This window comes from Cervus canadensis, chromosome 16 (assembly GCF_019320065.1).
Source record: "Cervus canadensis isolate Bull #8, Minnesota chromosome 16, ASM1932006v1, whole genome shotgun sequence".
NCBI classification, from domain to species: Eukaryota; Metazoa; Chordata; class Mammalia; order Artiodactyla; family Cervidae; genus Cervus; species Cervus canadensis.
This window is the reverse complement of record NC_057401.1, coordinates 17,396,901-17,419,153: the sequence shown is the minus strand read 5'-3', so window position 1 is coordinate 17,419,153 and position 22,253 is coordinate 17,396,901. Positions and strand designations below refer to the sequence as shown.

The 22,253-nt window shown below is 38.3% G+C and overlaps 1 protein-coding gene and 1 pseudogene across 3 annotated transcripts in view; one reads left to right on the top strand and one right to left on the bottom strand.

The window, feature by feature from the left end:
- NDUFAF2 (NADH:ubiquinone oxidoreductase complex assembly factor 2) overlaps window positions 1-22,253 on the top strand; it is a 164,274-nt gene that overhangs the window by 67,264 nt on the left and 74,757 nt on the right. The window lies entirely within an intron of this gene.
- On the bottom strand, window positions 13,073-15,427 carry LOC122454177 (annotated as a pseudogene).

The window sequence follows — 22,253 nt, the reverse complement described above, 5'->3', positions numbered from 1 at the left end:
CTTTTCTGTTGGCTTTTGTGTGCATGAAAATAATTTCTGGAAGGATGAACTAATAAAAGGAAGTTGCCAGCTGTGTGTGTGTGCAGAGATGAGCACTCAGCAAATAGCATTTATATATAGTATATAACCTTTCTTTCTTATATTTGATCATTTTTTCTGTGTACCCCATCCCAGTTCTGTGTATTCAATGGAAATAATCACCTTTGGGACCTCATTGTTGGTAGTAAATCCAATGTAGCCCTACCAAAAGCAATTTATAAATAGAAGGATGCTTCTCTGTAGTCTTTTAGAGAAAGATGTGTTAACCTAAGTAAGAAATAATTCTCCAAATTAAGTAGTGTCCATCTGCAGAAGTTGTTACAAGTGTTTGTACTTTGGATGTCAGCATTTTATTCTTAAATTTTTACCATTTTTTTCTAATTATGAAAGTAGTAAAAAATAAAAGTATTTAATATAAGCATCAAAAGTTTACCATAGTCCTTCCTCAACCTGTTGAAATAACTGCATTCAGTTTTAAATTGGTTAAACATCCAGTTTTTTCCTTGGTCTTTTGACTTTGTTTAATTTTTTTTCTCCCTAGGAGTTTTTTTAGAAAGAAAAATATGCAGCATTTTTCTTAAAAGTTTCTGAGTTATTTATCATTTATAGAAAGGCCTTTCCAGATTCAAGAATATATAATAATTGTAAGGGATCAACCCAATAAGATATAATAATTGTAAGTACATATGCACTAACATAGGACCATTTAATACATAAACAAAGATTAAATAATGTAAAGAGAGAAAGTGACAAATATAAAGGGAGGAAGGGAAAAGTTGTTTCTTTCAAAAGATAAACAAAACTGATAAACCTTGAGCGAGATTCACAGTAATGGTAGGAGATTTTAATACCCTGTTTACATCAATAGGTTATCCAGAAAGAAAATCAATATGGAAATATTGGCTTTAAATGACACATTAGCTCAGATAGACTTACTAGATATATAGAGAACATTTCATCCAAAAGCTGAATATACATGTTTCTTTTCAGATGCACATACTGAGAAATGTTCTGAGAAACGAACATTTCTCAGTATCACGAGCTAGTCCACAAAACAGAACTCAGTAAATTTAAGACTGAAATCACATCAAGTATCTTTTCCAACCACAACACTATGTCCCTGGAAATCAACTGAAAAAAACACAAACATGTGGAGACTAAACAATGTGCTACTACACAACTGACGGATCACTGAAGAAATCAAAGAAAAAATAAAAAAGTATCTAGAGATGAAGGAAAGCAAAAACACAATGATCTAAAACCTATGGGACACAGCAAAAGCAGTTCTAAGAGGGAAGTTTATACAATACAAGCTTATCTCAGGAAATAAGAAAAATCTTAAATAACCTAACTTTACACCTAAAGCCACTAGAGAAAGAACAGCAAACAAAAACCAAAGTTAGTAAAAGGAAATAAAACATAAAGATCCAAGCAGAAATAAATGAAATAAAACAATAGAAAAGATCAATGAAACTAAAAGCTGGCTCTTTGACAAGATACACAAAACTGATAAACCTTTAGTAAGATTCATAAGAAAAAGAGAGAGGGTCCAAATCAATAAAACTGAAATAGAGGAAGTTTCAAATAATACCACAGAAATACAAAGAATCATAAGAGATTACTATGAATAATTATGCATCATAAAATAGACAATTTATAAGTGGATAAATTTTTGGAACATATACTATTCCAACAGTGAACCAGAAAGAAAATATGAACTGACCAAGTATCAGTAACAAAACTGAATCAGTAATTTTAAAAATCTACAAACAAACAAAAGTCCAGGACTCAGAGCATGTGAAAGTTTGCATAATCCTTTTAAGAGTGGAGTCTGTGCTTCCTGCAGCTTTCCAGCTCTCTTGTACACAAGCCCCACTGGCCTTCAAAGCCAGATGTTTGGGGGCTCATCTTCCTGGTGCAAGGTCCCCAGGCAAGGGAGTCCCAATATGGGCTCAGACCCTTTGCCTCTTGAGGAGAACCTCTACACTTGTGATTATTCTCCCATTTGTATGTTACCTACCAAAGTGTGTGGGAGGGTACTCCCATATCTCTACCCCTCCTTCCTGTTTCTTTGTGGTTCCTTCCTTACATCTTTAGTTGTTGACAGTCTTTTCTGCTAGTATTCAGGTTGTTCTTGTAAGTAATTGCTCTGCAAATAGTTTCAATTTTGATATGTTTGTTTAGAGGAAGTGAGCTCAGGGTCTTCTTTCTCCATCTTGCCCACCTCACCTTTGACCTTCCTACCAACTTTTCTGAAATGCTTCTTTGATCCTGAAGTCACTAGACTCTGCAGGGCTCCAGGCAAGTTTGAACTTCAGTGTGCCAGAACTTCCCCTTGCCTATCACTCCCCTTCAACAGCAAAATAAGTTCAGTATAAAAAACTCTATTTGGAAAAAAAAAAACAAAAAACTTTATTTGGTTTGTAGTATGATTTTTTAAACTATAATCAGCCAACAGAATAATTTATAATAACAATAATAACTAATACATCTAACACTAAGTGCCAAGTACTATTCTTAGTGCTTTATATACAGGCACTAAATTATCCTGTTACTGTATTTTATCTTATTTTTCCAATTTTATAGGTAGGGACAGTGGGCACAGGGAATTTAAGTAATACTAAATTATCTAACCTGGCAAATTACAGAGCCACATGGTCTGGCTCCCATGACTGTGCTCTTAACCAATTGCCTTGTTGTTGCTCAGTCGCTAAGTCAGTTCCGACTATTTGTGACACCGTGGACTGCAGCACACCAGGCTTCCCTGTCCTTCACTATCTCCCAGAGTTTGCTCAAACTCATTTCCATGAGTTAGTGATGACATCCAACCATCTCATCCTCTGTCGCCCCGCTTCTCTTGAAAGTGTGAAAGTGTTAGTTGCTCAGTTGTGACCCCATGGACTCTAGCCCTCCAGGCTCCTCTGTCCATGGGATTCTCCAGGCAAGAATACTGGAGTGGGTTGCCATTCTCTTCTCCAGAGGATCTTCCCCACCCAGGGGTCAAACCTAGGTCTCTTTCATTGCAAATACATTCTCTACCATCAGAGCTATGAGGGAAGCCAAGGATGGGATACGAACCCAAAAGTGAAAGTTGCTCAGTTTTGTCCAACTCTTTGCAGTCTCATGGACTGTAGCCTGCCAGGCTCCTCTGTCTATGGGATTCTCAGACAAGAGTACTGGAGTGTGTAGCAATTCCCTTCTCCAGGGCATCTTCCTGACCCCAGGATTGAACCAGGGTTTCCTGCACTGCAGGCATTCTTTACGGTCTGAGCCACCATGGAAGCCCCCCGCAGTTCTCTTGCCCTCAGTCTTTCCCAGCATCAGGGTCTTTTCCAGTGAGTTGGCTCTTCACATCAGGTGGCCAAAGTATTGGAGCTTCAGCTTCAGCATCAGTCCTTCCAATGAATATTCAGGCCTGATTTCCTTTAGGATTAACTGGTTTGATCTTGTAGTCCAAGGAACTCTCAAGAGTCTTCTCCACCTAAGGAAAGAGAAGACCTATATATAGAAAACTATAAAACACTGATGAAAGATATCAAAGAGGACACAAATAGATGGAGAAATATACCATGATCATGGATCAGAAGAATCAATATAGTGAAAATGAGTATACCACCCAAAGCAATCTATAGATTCAGTGCAATCCCTATCAAGCTACCAACGGTATTTATCACAGAACTAGAGCAAATAATTTCACAATTTGTATGGAAATACAGAAAACCTTGAATAGCCAAAGCAATCTTGAGAAAGAAGACTGAAACTGGAGGAATCAACCTGGCTGACTTCCGGCTCTACTACAAAGCTACAGTCATCAAGACAGTATGGTACTGGCACAAAGACAGAAATATAGATCAATGGAACAAAATAGAAAGCCCAGAGATAAATCCATGCACCTATGGACACCTTATCATTGACAAAGGAGGGCAAGAATATACAATGGAAAAAAAATAATCTCTTTAACAAGTGGTGCTGGCAAAACTGGTCAACCACTTGTAAAAGTATGAAACTAGAACATTTTCTAATACCATACACAAAAAGAAACTCAAAATGGATTAATGATCTAAACGTTAAACCAGAAACTATACTACTCCTAGAGGAAAACATAGGCAAAACACTCTCTGACATAAATCACAGCAGGATCCTCTATAACCCACTTCCCAGAGTAATGGAAATAAAAGCAAAAATAAACAAATGGGACCTAACTGCACTTAAAAGCTTTTGCACAAAGAAGGAAACTATAAGCAAGGTGAAAAGACAGCCTTCAGACTGGACAAAAATAATAGCAAATGAAGCAACAGACAAAGAATTAATCTCAAAAATATACAAGCAACTCCTGCAGCTCAATTCCAGAAAAATAAATGACCCAATCAAAAAGTGGGCCAAAGAACTAAACAGACATCTCTCCAAAGAAGACATACAGATGGCTAACAAACACATGAAAAGATGCCCAACGTCACTCATCAGAGAAATGCAAATCAAAACCACAATGAGGTACCATCTCACACCGGTCAGAATGGCTTCTATCCAAAAGTCTGCAAACAATAAATGCTGGAGAGGGTGTAGAGAAAAGGGAACCCTCCTACACTGTTGGTGGGAATGCAAACTAGTACAGCCTCTATTGAGAACAGTGTGGAGATTCCTTAAAAAACTGGAAATAGAACTGCCATATGACCTAGCAATCCCACTCCTGGGCATACACACTGAGGAAACCAGATCTGAAAGAGACACATGTACCCAATGTTCATTGCAGCGCAGTTTACAATAGCCAGGTCATGGAAGCAACCTAGATGTCCATCAGCAGACGAATGGTAAGAAAGCTGTGGTTCATGTACACAATGGTATATTACTCAGCCGTTAAGAAGAATACATTTGAATCAGTTCTAATGAGGTGGATGAAACCAGAGCCTATTATACAGAGTGAAGTAAGTCAGAAAGTAAAACACCAATACAGTATACTAACACATATATGGAATTTAGAAAGATGGCAGTGATAACCCTATATGCGAGATAGCAGAAGAGACACAGATGTATAGGACAGTCTTTTGGACTCTGTGGGAGAAGGCGAGGATGGGATGATTTGAGAGAATAATATTGGAACATGTATATTATCATATGTGAAACACATTGCCAGTCCAGGTTTGATGCATGAGACAGGCTGCTCAGGGCTGGTACACTAGGATGACCCAGAAGGATGGGATGGGGAGGGAGGTAGGAGAAGGGTTCAGGAAGGGGAACACATGTATACCCATGGCTGATTCATGTCAATGTATGGCACAAACCACTACACTATTGTCAAGTAATTAGCCTTCAATTAAAATAAATAAATTAAAAAAAATCTTACTCAAAATCTAATGAAAAAAAAAGTCTTCTCCAGCACCACAATACCATGCAGTGTAAAAAAAAAAAAAAAAATCTTTTATTCAGTGTATGTTTTTCAGCTTAACTGGTGTCAAGGTCATATTATTTATTTGTAGAGACCTGCAAAGTAAAACATTGCCATAACTTTTTGAGATGAGGGTAGACCTCAGTAATTTCTGAGCCAACCATGGTTTGCACTAGGTGCACACTTCCTGCAAACCTCAGTGCTGTAACAACCACATTTTTCTCTCTAATGTTTCATGTTGTTTAAACCATGATGAGAACCTTATCTTTGTCAGGTAGGATTATAACCTGCCACAGAGCCCACAGCCTAAAAGAGAATCGACCCAACTATTCCCAGAATACTATCTCATCCCAGTTGGGTTTCCTCTGAGGTATTAAGGTCAGGAAAAGTAAAAGGAGTAAAATGGAGTGTCTGGTGGTGCTGTGTTTTCCTAGGGTCAGCTTAAGTGGCATTTATGTAAGGGTGTATACTGTCACTGTGGTGAAGGGAAAGTCTTTCGAGCCATTTATCAGTGATTTTTATAGTCCTCATTTCATGGAGGATGGAATAAAAGAATAAAGAAAGTGTACTTTCATGGTAATTTATTAAACATGAAGTGAAAAAGACAAGATAAACTTGTTTATTTTCGTATGCTTCCCTTTAAAATTGCATTCTTATTATTGACCCATGGATTCATTTCTCTTTCATATCACAAATTTAAATGTGTATCTGAATAAGACCTAGCCAGTTCAAATATATTTTTAAACTCTTGATATGTTCTGGAGCTAAGTTTAAGAATTCATTCCCTTGGATTTTTTTTCCCCCCTTTACGATTTGGAGAGTTTGGAAATTATGTTTGGATGGCTTTCAACTGAGGAGATATGTGTGCTTGTTTATCCATTTTAAGTAAAACAAACAAAAAAACAGGTAAATATTCATATCATTTCTTACAGAATAACTCAGTTGTCAAATTATTTTTGTATCCCAGGGTTAGTGCTTACTCAGATTAAACTTTTTGAAAAGGAAATTGAGTTTAAAATGTGGATGTTCTTTAATATGATAGGGTACCTTGAACTATTTCAAAGGCATGGACAGGTTTTGTTTTTGTATGAAGTGAAGAATGAGGCATTGGAGTTATAAACTTCAGATTCTTGTTGGAAAAATGAATTTTCCTAAGGGTAAGGGTAATGGAAATGTTTAATAATTTGCACTGAGAAGTTAATGTTACCAAAACTGTCTCCCAAGGCAGCCCTCTTCAAGCCATTATACCTGGTCTAATCACCTCATTTCTCAATGTCAGAAAAGTTGATCTTAACCCTAACACCTGATTAAGAGTTCTTCCTGTAACCTTTGTGTTTTTTCCTTGAATATATTGTAGTGGAGAAGTATCATTCCTCATTCTTCTTTGTGATTTAGATGTTTCTCATTCTTTTGCTAGAAGCAATGAGGCAGTGCAAAATATCATCTTTGAGACTGTAAGGACATCAAAGTCTGACTAGAGTGGATTAGATGGGTGATTTGAGAGAGGAGTGGTGGCAGAAGAACATTCACAATCAGATCTGCTTTTTCAGGCTTTGTGGGTTGCATGTCAAAGTTGCTTTTGACATAACATGCAAGTGAAACTATCCATCCCTGTCATCTCTATGTGGAAGCCAGTTCAGTTCAGTTCAGCTGCTCCATTGTGTCCGACTCTTTGCAACTCCATGGACTGCAGCACACCAGGCTTTCCATGGACAGAGGAGCCTGGTGGGCCACAGTCCACGGAGTCACAAAAGTCAGATACAACTTAGCGACTAAACCTCCACCACGACAAAAGTACAATCATCAGATTTGGTGTTTGAAAGCCACAGAGTATGTGAGACGCCTGGAGAAAGGGATGTAATGGATGGCTGTTTCTGGAAATGAAACAAGAAGGTAAGGGAACCCTGATACTATCCATTCATATTCAAAGAGAGGAAAGCAAAAGATGACATGCAGTTTTATGTCCTCCTTCAGCTCTGTGGAAGCCAAGGTATATTTTTTAAGTCTATTCATACTAATCTACAAAATTAAGCATTTTGGATTTATATAAGAATTTTGTATTCTTTGTAATATATATAGAAAGGATATTAATCTGGCAATTTTATTTATTTTTTTCCATTTATTTTTATTAGTTGGAGGCTAATTACTTTACAATATCGTAGTGGTTTTTGCCATACATTGACATGAATCAGCCATGGATTTACATGTGTTCCCCTTTCCGATCCCCCCTCCCACCTCCCTCTCCATCCCATCCCTCTGGGTCTTCCCAGTGCACCAGTCCTGAGCACTTGTCTCATGCATCCATCCTGGGCTGGTAATCTGTTTCACCCTTGATAGTATACTTGTTTCAATACTGTTCTCTCAGAACATCCCACCCGCGCCTTCTCCCACAGAGTCTAAAAGTCAAACACATGAAACGATGCTCAACATCACTCATTATCAGAGAAATGCAAATCAAAACCTCAATGAGGTACCATTACACGCCAGTCAGAATGGCTGTTATTCAAAAGTCTACAAGCAATAAATGCTGGAGAAGGTGTGGAGAAAAGGGAACCCTCTTACACTGTTGGTGGGAATGCAAACTAGTACAGCCACTATGGAGAACAGTGTGGAGATTTCTTACAAAACTGGAAACAGGACTGCCATATGACCCAGCAATCCCACTCCTGGGCACACACACCAAGGAAACCAGATCTGAAAGAGACACGTGCACCCCAATGTTCATCGTAGCACTGTTTACAATAACCAGGACATGGAAGCAACCTAGATGCCCATCAGCAGATGAATGGATAAGGAAGCTCTGGTACATATACACCATGGAATATTACTCAGCCATTAAAAAGAATTCATTTGAATCAGTTCTAATGAGATGGATGAAACTGGAGCCCATTATACAGAGTGAAGTAAGCCAGAAAGATAAATACCAATACAGTATACTAACACATATATATGGAATTTAAAAAGATGGTAACGATAACCCTATATGCAAAACAGAAAAAGAGACACAGATATAATCTGGCAATTTTAAAGATCAAGTTTATCCCTGTTGTATTACATCCTCTAATATATACTATTTGAGTCAATATATTTAAGTAGTCCTTTATTAAAAATAATATAAGTAGGTCACTAAAGGACATAGTAATTTTTTATAAACCCACTCTTCCTTGTTACAAAGAGTTTCTTTTATTTAGAAAGATTAAAAGAAAAAAAATCACTTCTAGGGAAAAAGTTGTCCATGTAATTTAGGATCTCATCAAGTACTAAAAAGTTATTTGAGGAATAAAACATGGATATTTACTCTCTATCAGAGCTAACTGTGCTCTTGACAAGAAGTATTGAGTGTACCCAAACTTACATTTAGTTTTATAGAGTAGTTTAACTATTTTGGTTGTACATTTGTTGACATTAAAGGGTGGTAGGAAGTGGTATATGCACAGGCTTTGAAGTCATGCAGACCAGAATTTAAATTCCATGTTCTGTACTGAGAAATTGTGTGACCTTGATCCAAGTTTATGTTTAAATGGCATTTAGTTAATTCACACTGTTTTCAACGATTACCTCTGTATAGTTTGACGACATTTTATGAGGACACTTTTTTAACCTAATGCATAAAGTCTTTGAATGAATAATGATGGAATAAGTTTATATTCCTTGGTTTTTAAGAGCTTTAAGAAACGGCTTGATGATGATTGTAGTATGATCTCCCAAATTTCCTTTCAGTTCTAGCTTATTTTAAAATTATATTGTTACAATTTAGAGATATGAGTAACATGCAACCTAAACATTCTTATGACAACCAGCTTTCTATTTGCCTGACACGGAATGTTGACTGTCTGCCATAAGCAGAAGATACTGTATTTATATATAAGGAGTCTGTAATTCACTTGGAGGAAAAGCTACAGATGAAATATATAGAAAAACATGCTCGTTCTTAACTTCTGTGATGAGCTCCAGACCTTTTAAATGTGTCCATTCTCTTCCTTTCAGGGGACCACATCTTGGTTACCAGAAGCTGAAGAACTGTCATAACAGGGCTACAAAATCTGTAAATTTTATATACATGTGCTTGCACATACATGCATGTATATATGCATACATATGTGTGTGTAATTATGGTAAAACACAAAAAGCATGAAGTTTTCTATCTTAGCCAGTTTTAAGTGCACAACTTAGTAGTATTAAGTACATTCACATTGTTTTACATCCACTCTCTAAACCTCTTCATCTTGAAAAACTGAAACTCTATACCCATTAAACAACAACTTTCCTTCCCCTTCCTTACCCATTTGTTCCCGTCAACGACCATTCTGTTTTCTATTTCTGTGAACACAGAAGAAAGGAGATCCCTCATATAAGTAGGATCATACAATGTTTGTCTTTTTGTGACTGCTTTATTTCACTTAGCATAATGTCATCAAGGTCCTTCCATGTTGTAGCATTTGTCACAATTTCCTTCCTTTTTAAGGCTGAATAATATTTAATCGTATCTATATACCACAGATGTTGTTTATCTGTTAATCTGTCAATGGACTCGGGTTGTTTCCATCTTTTGTCTGTTGTAAGTGGTACTGCTGTGAACATGGGTATACACATGTCTCTTCAAGACCCTGCTTTCAGTTCTTTTGCTTATATGCCCAGAAGTAAAATTCTGGATCATATGATAATTCAATTTTTAACTTTTTTGAGGAGCACCATAGCAGCTGTACAGTTTTACATTCCCTCGAGCAGTGCATAAGGGTTCCATTGTGTCCACATCCTTGCTGACACTTGTTATTTTCTTTTTTTTTTAATAGTAGATATCTTAATAGGTGTGAGGTACAGTACTATAGCTTAAGCCAAACTTTAACACAGAGAATGTTATTGTGGAATATACAGTCTTGTTTCGAGATTATGGCAAAAGTCTAAATGTGAATATTGTGCCAGTTGACTCTTTTATACTCCATTATACTCCACAGTTTGGGGCACCTTATTTTTGTGTGTGTGTAGTATGTGTGTGGGTGCTAAGTCGCTTCAGTTGTGTCCAACTCTGTGCAGCCCTATGGACTGTAGCCCACCAGGCTCCTCTGTCCATGGGATTCTCCAGGCAAGAATACTGGTGTGGGTTGCCATGCCCTCCTCCAGGGGATCTTCTCGACCCAAGGTCGAATCCACATCTCTTATGTCTCCTGCTTTGGCAGGTGGGTTCTTTACCACCAGCGCCGCCTGGAAAGCCCAGTGTGTGATGTAGCATAGAGCATTTTCTCTTCTTATACTTGTCTATGTTGTAGTCAATCTCTGTTCTTAACCATTTGACCCCTGAGACCACCAGTATGTTTCAGATCAGTAATAGCCAAAGAGCCAAAGTTGTTACTATCATACTGAGAACTGTACATACAATGTGTCTTGGTGTCCCTTTGGGAATGTGAGGCCCTTAGATTGATGTGAGTCATAGTGAAAAAATACTGGCTCCACTGAGCCAGACTGTGAGCATTTTGAACCTTCTTCGCTTTCTCCCATATATTGTAAAGTGTTTGACCTATGTATTTGTGTGTGTGTTTATATAAATACATGTTTATTATTATATTTTCTATTTAGATTTTTTTGTAAATAAGGTGAATTTTTATTCTTGCTTTTAAGAAAAATACATGGAGTAGAATCTTTAAGTTTTGTATACAAAGAGTGATAGAGTTGTGACACAATAAAACTGTTTTATAAGATAATTCTCTTCCTTCTGGAGAAGACATGAGATTGAGGACTCAAAGACGGAGACATAAAACTGCAGTGATAGGAGAGAGGAAAATCAGCATGAGGGGAAAGCAGAGCCACGTATAAGGCTCTCATATAAGCTCTCGTTACCTGCACATTTTCTAAGAGTGAACCACAAATTAACTCTGAGCTTTATAGCAGCAAATTCAAAAAGGGAAAACCTTCCAGTCAGAACTTCACAGTGGCTATGAGATCAATCATCTAAACAAGTATCTTGGAGGAGTATGACTAATTTTTAGTTTACAAAAATGAAAATAGCCTCCTTTTGCTTTTATTTCTTAAAAAAATACATGTTTCTTATTTTTAAAAAGCCAACCAATCAAAAAAGTACAAAATTTCTCTTGTAATTACCCCGCTAGAGATAATTTGTGAACATTCTGCTGAGCTTCTTGGTAGTCTGTCCAGAAAAGGAAACAGTTGGTTCATACTGGCTGATTTACTTTCCCAATAGTATAAGAGCTTGTAAATTTTTCTGCACCATCAATAATAACACTGGGTCAGTGTTGTTAATTTCTCCTAGTCCTGTAAAGGAAAAAATGATACTTGTTTTCTATTTTCCTCAATACTCATATCTGATATGAGTCTCCCACGGTTTTCCTATGTAGGTATTATACAGTATAATGAACAGGTATCTTTTACAACATCACTTGATAGACTTGATACATTTTTTTCCTGAAGTATTTCTTATAATTGCATTAAAATATGGGTAATGGTATTTCACAAGATTTTTAATTCAGTAAAAACAGTTTTGAGTATTAGAAGGAGGGACAAGATAGGTGAAGTGGATTAAGAGGTAGAAACTACTAGATATAAAATAGGTTACAAAAATGTAATGTGCAGCACAGTGAATATAGCCAATTTTTTTATATGGAGTAAAATCCTTAAAAATAACATCACTATGTTGTACACCTGAAACTAATATTTTGAGTCAACCATAATTCAATTAAAAAGCAGGGGGAAAGTTTCTCTGTGGGCCAAAATGACATGGTCTGGTATTCTTTTTCTTTTTGAGTTGGACGGTCTGGGTGTCATTTATTGATAGTAGTTTACATAAATGTCTTCTTCCCATGGTCATTTCCTTCAAGGCACAGGCACAGAGCCCTCTAGAAGGACAGTCTCTGAACCAGGGAGACAGGAACACTGGATGCACACATCTTTGGCAGGCCCATGCAGCCCTGGGCAGATGTAGTCCTTCAAGCTGGAAATCCACCGGGTATTTGAGACACAAAGGTGGGACGTAGAGAGGAAGGTCACAGGACTCTAGTCTCGGTCCCTTCCAGGACTCTGGGGAGGGCAGCAAATCAGGCCCACCCGCCTTCACGGGGGGCCGATTCTACAATCTGTGCTGTTTGTACACACGTGCTTCCACTGGTCCCGCAGTTAAAGAGCATCAGCTTTATGGTAAGAGATGGATCACTTCTTCTCTGACCTTCCCCAGCACCTCTCTTCAGCTGGGTCTGTGTAGGAACCACTGGAGAAATCTGAGGCCTGTGTTCACCATTCATCTGCGTGTGCCATCTTGCTCAAATCCTGAATGAAGGGTTGGTTGGAGGCTACAAGTTGACTTGCTGACTCCCAGCCTGTCACACACAAAGCCCTGCCTTTCTTCTGCCACTTGCCAGCGCCTGGGCTGGAGTACCAGCCGGCCCCAAAGACAGGAGCCAAGCTGGTCTGTGTAGGCACTTGGCAATTTTGGGTAGAGAGGTGGATTGAAAAAAGGGGAGATGGAAATGAGAAGAATCAAAGAGCTTAATCCAATTGAGTAAGAGATTTGAAGTGATTTTATTTTTATTTTCTTCACTTTAAGCCAGTCATGAAGTTTCACAGTGATTTCTGGGGCCCCAGAAGGAAGGTGGTGCTGAACATCTTCTGGGCTGTGGTCAGATGGCCCAGGAGGTGTGAGCGTCACTGGGGCAGCGGGAGGAGCCCTGACTGCCCGGCGGGCAGGTAGGTGATGTTCTGCGAGCGCTGCAGCTTCTATGCGTTGCCCTCCGCGGCCTCCCCCTTGCGCAGCTGGATCAAGCCGTCGCCAGCGGCGGCGGTGGCGAGCGAGTTGGCAATCAGCTCCGCTGCCTTGGAGTCGCCCTCCGCGGAGATGATGGCTTCCTTTTTTTGCTGCTTAGCCTTTTCCTCCACAAACCTGGCCCTCTCTGCTTCCTGCTGAGCCACCTGTTTGGCTTCCACCGCTCTGTGAACTCCCCGAAGGTCAGATTCATCAAGGGTCGGTCATCCAGGATGAGCCCAAAGGTCTCTGCTCGCTCTGTGAGGTCATCGCTCACCTGTCTGGAGGCCAGCTCTCTCTGGGTGATCAGTTCTCCAGCCGAGCCACCACGGGCTGGAGGATCCCTGTAATGGTGGTCTGGCAGCACACTCTCATCGTAGTCCTCTCCAATGCTGGGGAAGATGTGAGGAAGCTGGCCAGCCACCGGCCGTAAGAGGATGCGCAGGGTGATGATGACATTCTGTAAATCTTTGCTGCCAGTGTTTACTGGCACATTACATGGTAGAGAGCGGCAGTCAGAGATAATTGACTTCTGTACCCAAGGGATGAGGAAGTGAGTCCCTTCTCCTATGACAATGTCCTGCACTCCACCGAACCCATCAAAGATGACAGCTCAGTGCCCAGCATCCATATTACACAAGGCAGAGTTCACCATGCTCCTGCAACAGCTAAGGCCAGGCCAAACTTGCCAATGGACTCACTTTGGCAGCCATGTCTCCTTTGGCTGGACCCACTCACACCTGCTTCCACTCTGACCTCCACATCGCAAGTTTCTTTGTTGATTTGGCTTTATCCAGGAATATATTTGTGGAGACCACTACTTTCCACTAAAATCCACTTTCTCCTTCCTGAACACACAGCTAGACTACATTTACCAGCATCTTTTAAAATTAGGTGTAACTAGATTTTTTATGACTAGGGTTTTTTCCTAGTGCACTGTGAGTGGAAGTAATGTGAGTCACTTCCTGACCTGGCCAATAAAACTCTGCATATATGTTTCTCAGGGCCCTCTCTTCTTTTTAGCTGAGTGAAGTGGCAGTGCTCAAGAAACCTTGAAAGTCGTATGTTGACAGTGGCTGAATAGCCATCAGCATGGATCCTTAAATGACCGACTTACTTGAATGTCTACCCAGGATGGTTATGTAAGAAAGAAATATAGTATGATTAGAGAGGTTTTTCTATTAATATAGACATGAAACAAGAAGGGCCTGGGTGGGGGGTGTAATAATGATATAAAAAGAATAAATTAGAGGAACATTAATCCTGCATTGGCAGGCGGATTCTTTACCACTGAGCCACCTGGGAAGCCCAGATGTCCTAACGACTGATGAATCAACAGACCAGACCAAAGATTTCCAAGTCCGGATGAGTTAGTCCTAGACAGGAGATTTGCAAGGCTGCAGTGGGCTCGGCAACTTGAGCACTTGACATCATCCTTAAGCCATAGACAAGTTTCAGTAGATCATGGAATTGGTGTACAGGAGTAGAATCTGTCTTTCCACCAAGAATAGATTCTGTCCAGACAGGTGAGAGCAGTTACGATTACAGTGTATGTGAAGCAGAGGCATATGACATTCCCCTGCTTGTAACAAATTGGATTCAAATCTGGTTATCAGGAGCAGTTTCTAGAACTAAAGTACAGGGTAAAGGCCAAGGGACAAAGCCTTTGCTACTTGACTGGTGCCAAAACAAAAATGACCTCCTATTGGTACTTCACTAGCAGTCCAGTTGGTTAAGACTCCATACTTCCACTGCAAGGGGCACGGATTTGATTCCTCGTTGAGGAACTAAGATCCCACAAACTGTGCCATGAAGCCAAGAAAAACCCCAAAACATAAATTATGTTTTAAAAAGTTGCTTCATATTGATCACTTAGCTTGGGGTGTCTTATTTCCCCACTTCAACACAGTATTCCCACACATGAGAACTTACAGAGCTTACCATGAAGACAGGACAACTTCAGGGGCTAGATTAAGGATGTATTACAGAAAGATACAGAGTTATATGTAACAGAAGTGTAAGGACATCAGTTCATGATTGGTGCTCATTAAGTGGTTAGTTAGACAGGGAGGCCTGGCATGCTGCAGTCCATGGGGTTTCAGAGAGTCGGACATGAGTGAGGGACTGAACTGAAGTGGTTAGAGTAATAGATGTAATCCTGGTAATTTTCATCATAGAGATAAAGTTAAAATAATGAGATCTAATATCATTGGTGTAACTTTAATGAGCCACTGCAGAGTAGCAATATACCTCGTCATTTTTTTTGAGTATTCCAGTGTGTATACCGAAAGATTCAGATTCCACAGGACAAGGCAGATGTTCATCAACTCTAAAAAGGGGAAAGGTATATGCAATATAGTTTTGTATCAGAATTCTATTCCTGCATTTGCCTTGGAAACCACAGTGAGGTCTTAATGCTTTTATATTTTTGTTTTAAAGCAAGTTCCCAACCTACTTGAATCCCAAAAGTTCCACATAAGCAGCTTGCTTAAGTTGAACACATTTTTCAATAGTAATTGTATTATAAATGACAGTTCAGTTTCCAGAATAAGTCTCAAATCTCTTTTAACCCTCAATTCATCTGAATTGCTACATGTTAGGAAAAAGACATACTGGTTAGCAATGGAATTAAGAGTGTTGCAGTAACTCTGAAGGATATGAGATATTAGTTGCTCAGATGTGTCCAACTTTTTGCGACCCCATGGACTGTAGCCCGTCAGGCTACTCTGTTCATGGAATTATCCAGTATTCTTGCCATTTTCTTCTCCAGGGGGTCTTCCTGACCCAGGAATCAAACCCCAATTCCAGGCAGATTCTTTACCATCTGAGCCACGAGGGAACTCTACAGTTTTGTAAAAGGAGAGATGAAGGAAGAGAAAAGAATGTGTGTGTGTGTGTATATATATATACGTATATATATACACACGAACATTTTTTCAAGTAGGTTTAACTCAGTTGAAATTTTTTTCAAGTGAGTTTAATAATGAAAGGTGGAATAAAAGAAGAGCCCAAATTATGCTTTAGTCCTTCTGAAGGTCAAGGAAGCAGGTGGATTTTGGATTGTTATGAGCCCTTTGCCAACCAATAGGTGGTGCTATTGTCATACAGTAGTTAAGTTGCTCTCGGCCCAAAGGGAAAAGATGTGGGAAGTAGAAGTGTCAACTAAGTACTGTGCACATAAATGTTGCTCAATAAATATGATTCTGCTCTTCTGAATGAATCAGATAATACTGATGAATAAAACCACGTTATCAGAATGTTATTGATATGTTGCTAAATTATGTTGTCTCTGGACTTTGGAAGCTTATAAAAAAGTAGCAAGGCTTAGGAAAAAAATGTTAAGCTTTATCATTTATTACTACTAAAAAAGAAATTTTAAGTCCAGTTATTTGATTCTTTTGCAAGTAATATCCTGACGTATATTACCAGTATACTCTTGACTAGAGACAGTCCCCACGTTCTTATGCACAGTAATTTGGAGATACCCATCTTATAGCACTCCACAGCTGAAGTAGGCCTGTATCTCCTTAGGGCTTCCCTGGTAGCTCAGTCAGGACAGAATCTGCCTGCAATGCAGGAGACCTGGGTTTAAGCTCTGGGTTGGGAAGATTCCCTGGAGAAGGAAATGACAACCCACTCCAGTATTCTTGCCTGGAAAATCCCATGGACAGGGGAGTCTGGTGGGCTACAGTCCATGAGGTTGCAAGAGTCGGACATGATTTAGTGACTACACCACCATCACTCCTTAGGGTATGAAATTTAAGAAACAATACTGCATTGTCTTACACGGATCACTCAGGAGTTTGTGACAGATCACAGGATTCACTACGTGAAAGATCGGGTAGGAAGAGAAGCAATATGATGGTCTTTCTGTTAGTCACAAGATCATGATTTTGTCTGGAGAACAAATATATGCTCATGGGTGGATTTTGAAGTTTCAGAAGTGCAGTATGTGGTCTGCATCAGTGACTTGCACAGCACTTCTTGGCACTCTTAACAGTGTCAGGAGGTTGTCTCCAGGGAGGGGGAGGAGAGAAAAAGTAAATTGTACTTTGGATCCCTGTCTGCCTCAACCAGAGAAGCTCTGCTTTGAGTAGTTTCATAAATTCACCTACTAAAGAAGGTATTTTTAAACACAGGAGTTTGAAAATTATTGACACCTCAGTCTCTTACCAACTGAGCCCAGTTTTTGTACTCAGAAATCTGGTTCACAAGTACTAGTATAGTTCCTGTTAAATAGATGGATATATCATGTTTCATTAGATGAATATATGTGGTCTCTTTCTACATCAGAATATATTTCTATTCATTTATAAGTAGTGCCTGATATTAACCAAACTAGATTAATGAAGGATATTAGTAATTTCATGGGCTAATAACTCAATATATATATATCAAAATTAAGACTAATGCATCACAAAATATACTCTATTTTCACTAAATTATCCATATTTAAAATTATCATCTGTTTTGTGAATTAGTCATGGTCGCTAACAGTGCAGCCCTTGATGCTTTTATGATCTTTGAGGGATAGCCAAGAACTATTTGATTTCTGTGAAACTGTTTGGGTCTAGAAATTAATCAAATGATCAGCCATGTCATCTACCTTTCAAATCTGAAAATAAAATTTGAGGTAGTCCCAGGCTTTGCAAGTGGTATAGCATAGTTTAATAATTCTCTAAATTTTAATAATATTTGCCACTTTCAAAAATTAATTCCTTCAGTTTCTCTCTTTACCTCTCTATTGACAGCCCCAAGTATTCAAGTGGAAATCAAATGCTCTGATTATGTTTGTTTTACAACACTATGAGTGTTTGCTAATTTTGAGAGGAGAAAATACTATTCCTTTTTATATTAAGGATGTACCAGATTGGAATTTGTTTGATTTAGCTAGCAACTTTCACTTCAAAATGAAAAAAAAAAAAAAATTTCAGTCAATCATAAATTTCCTCATTATAAGAATAGTCTTTTTAAAACCTGAAATTTCCATATAATATATCTTAAAGCCTGTTTAATTTGGCTAAAAAAATTTTATACCCTCCTTTATTTTCCTTCCCTTTTTATGTGTATTTAAGACATTTAACTCATCTGTCATGATTCAGAGATAGTTATAGCAGAAACATCAAATGTTAGTTTTTTGTGTTATTTCTTCAAATGCTCAAATTCTCAATATAAATATACTTTATACATTGAATATAATTTAGCTTTACAAAGAACTGTAGAATATATTAGATGAATAAAGTACTTTCAAAATACTGATTTCCTAAACATCAATCAAAACCAGAAGGCTGCTTCTCTTTCAGCTCTTCAAAGTGAACACATTATTATGTATGTTCATAAATAGCATGAATCCATCATTTGAATTTTTCTTTTTAATGATTAATTCTTTTGGGGGTGAGGGACAAGTGTAATTACAACTGCATTTTTCTGAGCATAAAAAATTCCTTGCAGTTTGGAAAATAGGTGATTTTATACAGAATATTCAGGTGTCTTTATTTTTTTTAAAACACAACTATTTTCAATGTTTGATTTCCACAGTAATGGAAAGGACATAAATGAAGTACATTTCTAAGATGTATGTGCCTGATTTGGGACTAGAATCAGAAAACCTACTTAACTTTTGACTTTGAATCTTTTTAGATTATTGTAATAGACTCTTCAATATATAGGGACTTCCCTCCGTAGCTCAGTCGGTAAAGAATCTGCCTGCAATGCAAGAGACCAGGGTTCGATTCCTAGGTCAGGAAGATCCCCTGAAGAAGGAAATGGCAACCCACTCAAGTGTTCTTGCCTGGAGAATCCCATGGACAGAGGAGTCTGGTAGGCTATAATCCATGGGGTCACAAGAGTTGGACTTGACTTAGGGACTAAACCACCTTATTGGTTGAATAACATTTTGAGAATTTTCAAGTTTTACTTGCTTATAATATTACTGTTGTTGGTTGTTCAGTCACTTAGTCATGTACGATCTTTGTGACCCTATGGACTGCAGCATGCCAAGTTCCTCTGTGCTTCACTATCTCCTGGAGTCTGTGCAAATTCATGTGCACTGATGCTATTTAACCATCTCATCCTCTGCTGCCCCCTTCTTCTTTTGCCTTCAGTCTTTCCCAGCATTATGATCTTTTCCAGCGTTTCAGCTCTTCACATCAGGTGGCCAAAGTACTGGAGTTTCAGCTTCAGCATCAGTCCTTCTAGTGAATATTCAGGATTGATTTCCTTTAGGGTTGACTGGTTTGATCTCCTTGCTGTCCAGGGGACTCTCAAGAGTCTTCTCCAGCACCACAATTCAAAACTATCAGTTCTTCAGCACTCAGCCTTCTTTATGGTCCAACTCTCACACCTGTACATGACTACTGGAAAAACTGTAGCTTTGACTATATGGACCTTTGTCGGCAAAGTGATATATCTGCTTTTTAATATGCTATCTAGGTTTGTCATAGCTTTCTTTCCAAGGAGCAAGCATCTTTAAGTTTCATGGCTGCAGTCACCATCTGCAGTGGTTTTAAAGCCCAAGAAAATAAAATCTGTCACTACTTCCACTTTTTCCCCTTCTATTTGCCATGAAGTGATAGGACCCAATACCATGATCATCCTCTTTTTAATGTTGAGTTTCAAGCCAGCTTTTTCTCTCTACTCTTTCACCCTAATCAAGACGCTCTTTAGTTCCTCTTCACTTTCTGCCATTAGAATGATGTCATCTGCATATCTGAGGTTGTTGATATTTCTCCCAGCAACCCCAGCTTGTGATTCACCCAGCCCGGTATTTCTCATGATGTACTCTGCATATAATATTACTATGGAACTCTAAAAAAAGACAGTAAATAAGAGTTTATTGTCCATGTGGAAAAGCACAGATACAAATTGGCAGTAGGTTCATCTTTTTTGTCTTAAATTTTGATGTTCTTCCTGTCTACTCTCAGACCTAAATTTTACAAATGTTATTTACAGCCTTTGAAAAATTTATGAAGTCAGATTTAAACAAAAGAATATTGTTGTGCTATAAATTTGCCACAAAATGTTTATGGTAATAAAGGAAGTAGATCCCTTGCGATTTTTCCACTGTTTTTCTGGGTATAGTTTAAGACCTTTCAGCTTTTGGGTTCTGAAAAGTTAAACCATATTGTATAAGGCATTTTAGAATAACCAAGCATTTTTATATAATTTTGGATTTTCTAAGATTGAAGAAGCTGAGATTCCTTATGGGAAACCTGTAAGAATGGGGAAGCTAATAAGATTTTAGGTAATTCATTGAACTAGTTGGCACTCTTAAAAATTCTGAAATCTTATCTGGAAGGCCTCTTTAATTACTTTTAAAAAAGTATTACCTGCTGAGACCTGCTGAGATAGTCTTTGATGCTCACATAAATATATGTAGAATATGTCAAATTATACAATCATCTCATTTTCAAGCAGGAATGCCTCATTTGATCACTATGGGAAAATAATAGCTTATGATAGTTATGAATAAAATGTTAGTTTTTAATTGGATATCTATAATGATACTGTGTGCAGACTTTGTAAATGCTAATTTTAAAGTGTTAAATGGAAAATGCTTATTGTTAGAAGTCCGAAAAAAGCTTAGGGGCAAATACTGGCTCTACTACTTTAATTAGTTGTGTTTATTTGGGTAAGCTAATCACCTTATGTCTCATTTTCCTCATCTGTAAAAGATTCTTTTAAAGATAACGGATAATATATCAAGGGCACATAAACGTTGCCTGGTACATAGCAGGTTCATAGTAAAAAAAAAAAAAATGTTACCTCTGAGTAACTTCAGTCAAATTATGCTGTAAGTCAAATGGGAATATGACTTTTGGTGTAAGGATTCTTATTTAGTACTCTTAATTGATGTTTTTTTAAAAATGTACAAGAGTTCAGAATAACAAGGTTTAAAGTACCAAATCTAACATATATAGTATGGGTCTTGGCTTTCAGTAGCCCACACTTTCATATATTATGCATTGACACTTCTAAGCCTCCTTTCGTATGCAAAATTCAATCTTCTATACATCACCACACAGACTGATTTAGAATTATTACCTGGTTTGCACTGATCTCTGCCACTGGGGTAAAGGACCAGACATCAGTCAGGCAGCAGAGATCTTACTTGGCCATCCTGCCTGCTTCATTACCATTCCTCCAAGTTAGGGGCTCCTGTCAGGCATCAAAGGCCTGAATCTTGCTTGTTTTCAAGGGGATAGCTATCCCAGAGATATGTCACTTTACTCAGCCCAATCTCTCTTTCCACCCCAAAGTCGCCTCTGAATTCCATTCATTCTCCTCGCAGTGCTCCACCAGTGGGAAATATTGGGCTGGAAGTAGACAGCTGGTTGAAAACCTTCACCAGGATTGCATCTGCCTGTGGGCCACAACCAACATAGGCCTCCTCCTTTGATTTGTTACTCATGGAAGGAAGCTTTTTCTCCACTGTGGTAGATATCTTGTGAGTTCTGATGCTTCAACATTTAAAGATTAAAGTCTGCTTAAATATTTTTCCTAGCCTGTGTGGATGGATTTGGAAAGGAGCAGTGGGCCAAGTAAGGAGAAACATCTAAGTCTGCTGTTTCATTCTTCTGGGCCATTGGTGTCACCTGCCTCAGACTGGTACCTGTCAAGGGTCTTACTCATCAGTAGGGTCACTGAGACCCTAGGAAGGCAGTATTTGAGGTACTAAACTAGAAATGTTATAAATTTCTAACCAAGTAGGTTTTATTTAACTTTCCAATGTGTAGGGACACCCTATATGTAGAGGAAAGGGAAATTACATCCAAATAAAAACAAAAGAAAATCCTTTCCTCTGAATGATTCTGACCAGAACCATTCTTTATCAGGATGGTTACAAAATGATGATTTTCCAGCTGTTACAGTTACTGCACATATCCTGTTTGGCACTGTGGTAAGCAAGAGTGTTTTAATCTCAATTTGTTTACTTATTCGTCTGTTTATCTATATTTTTAGTGGTTTGGCTTTGTGGATTCCATTCCTTTTCAGTGGTATATAGTTCTTATGCATTTTGGTCTCAGAAGCTCCTTAAACTCTTAAAAATTATTGAAAGAGCTTTGTTTATAAGGTATGTATTTA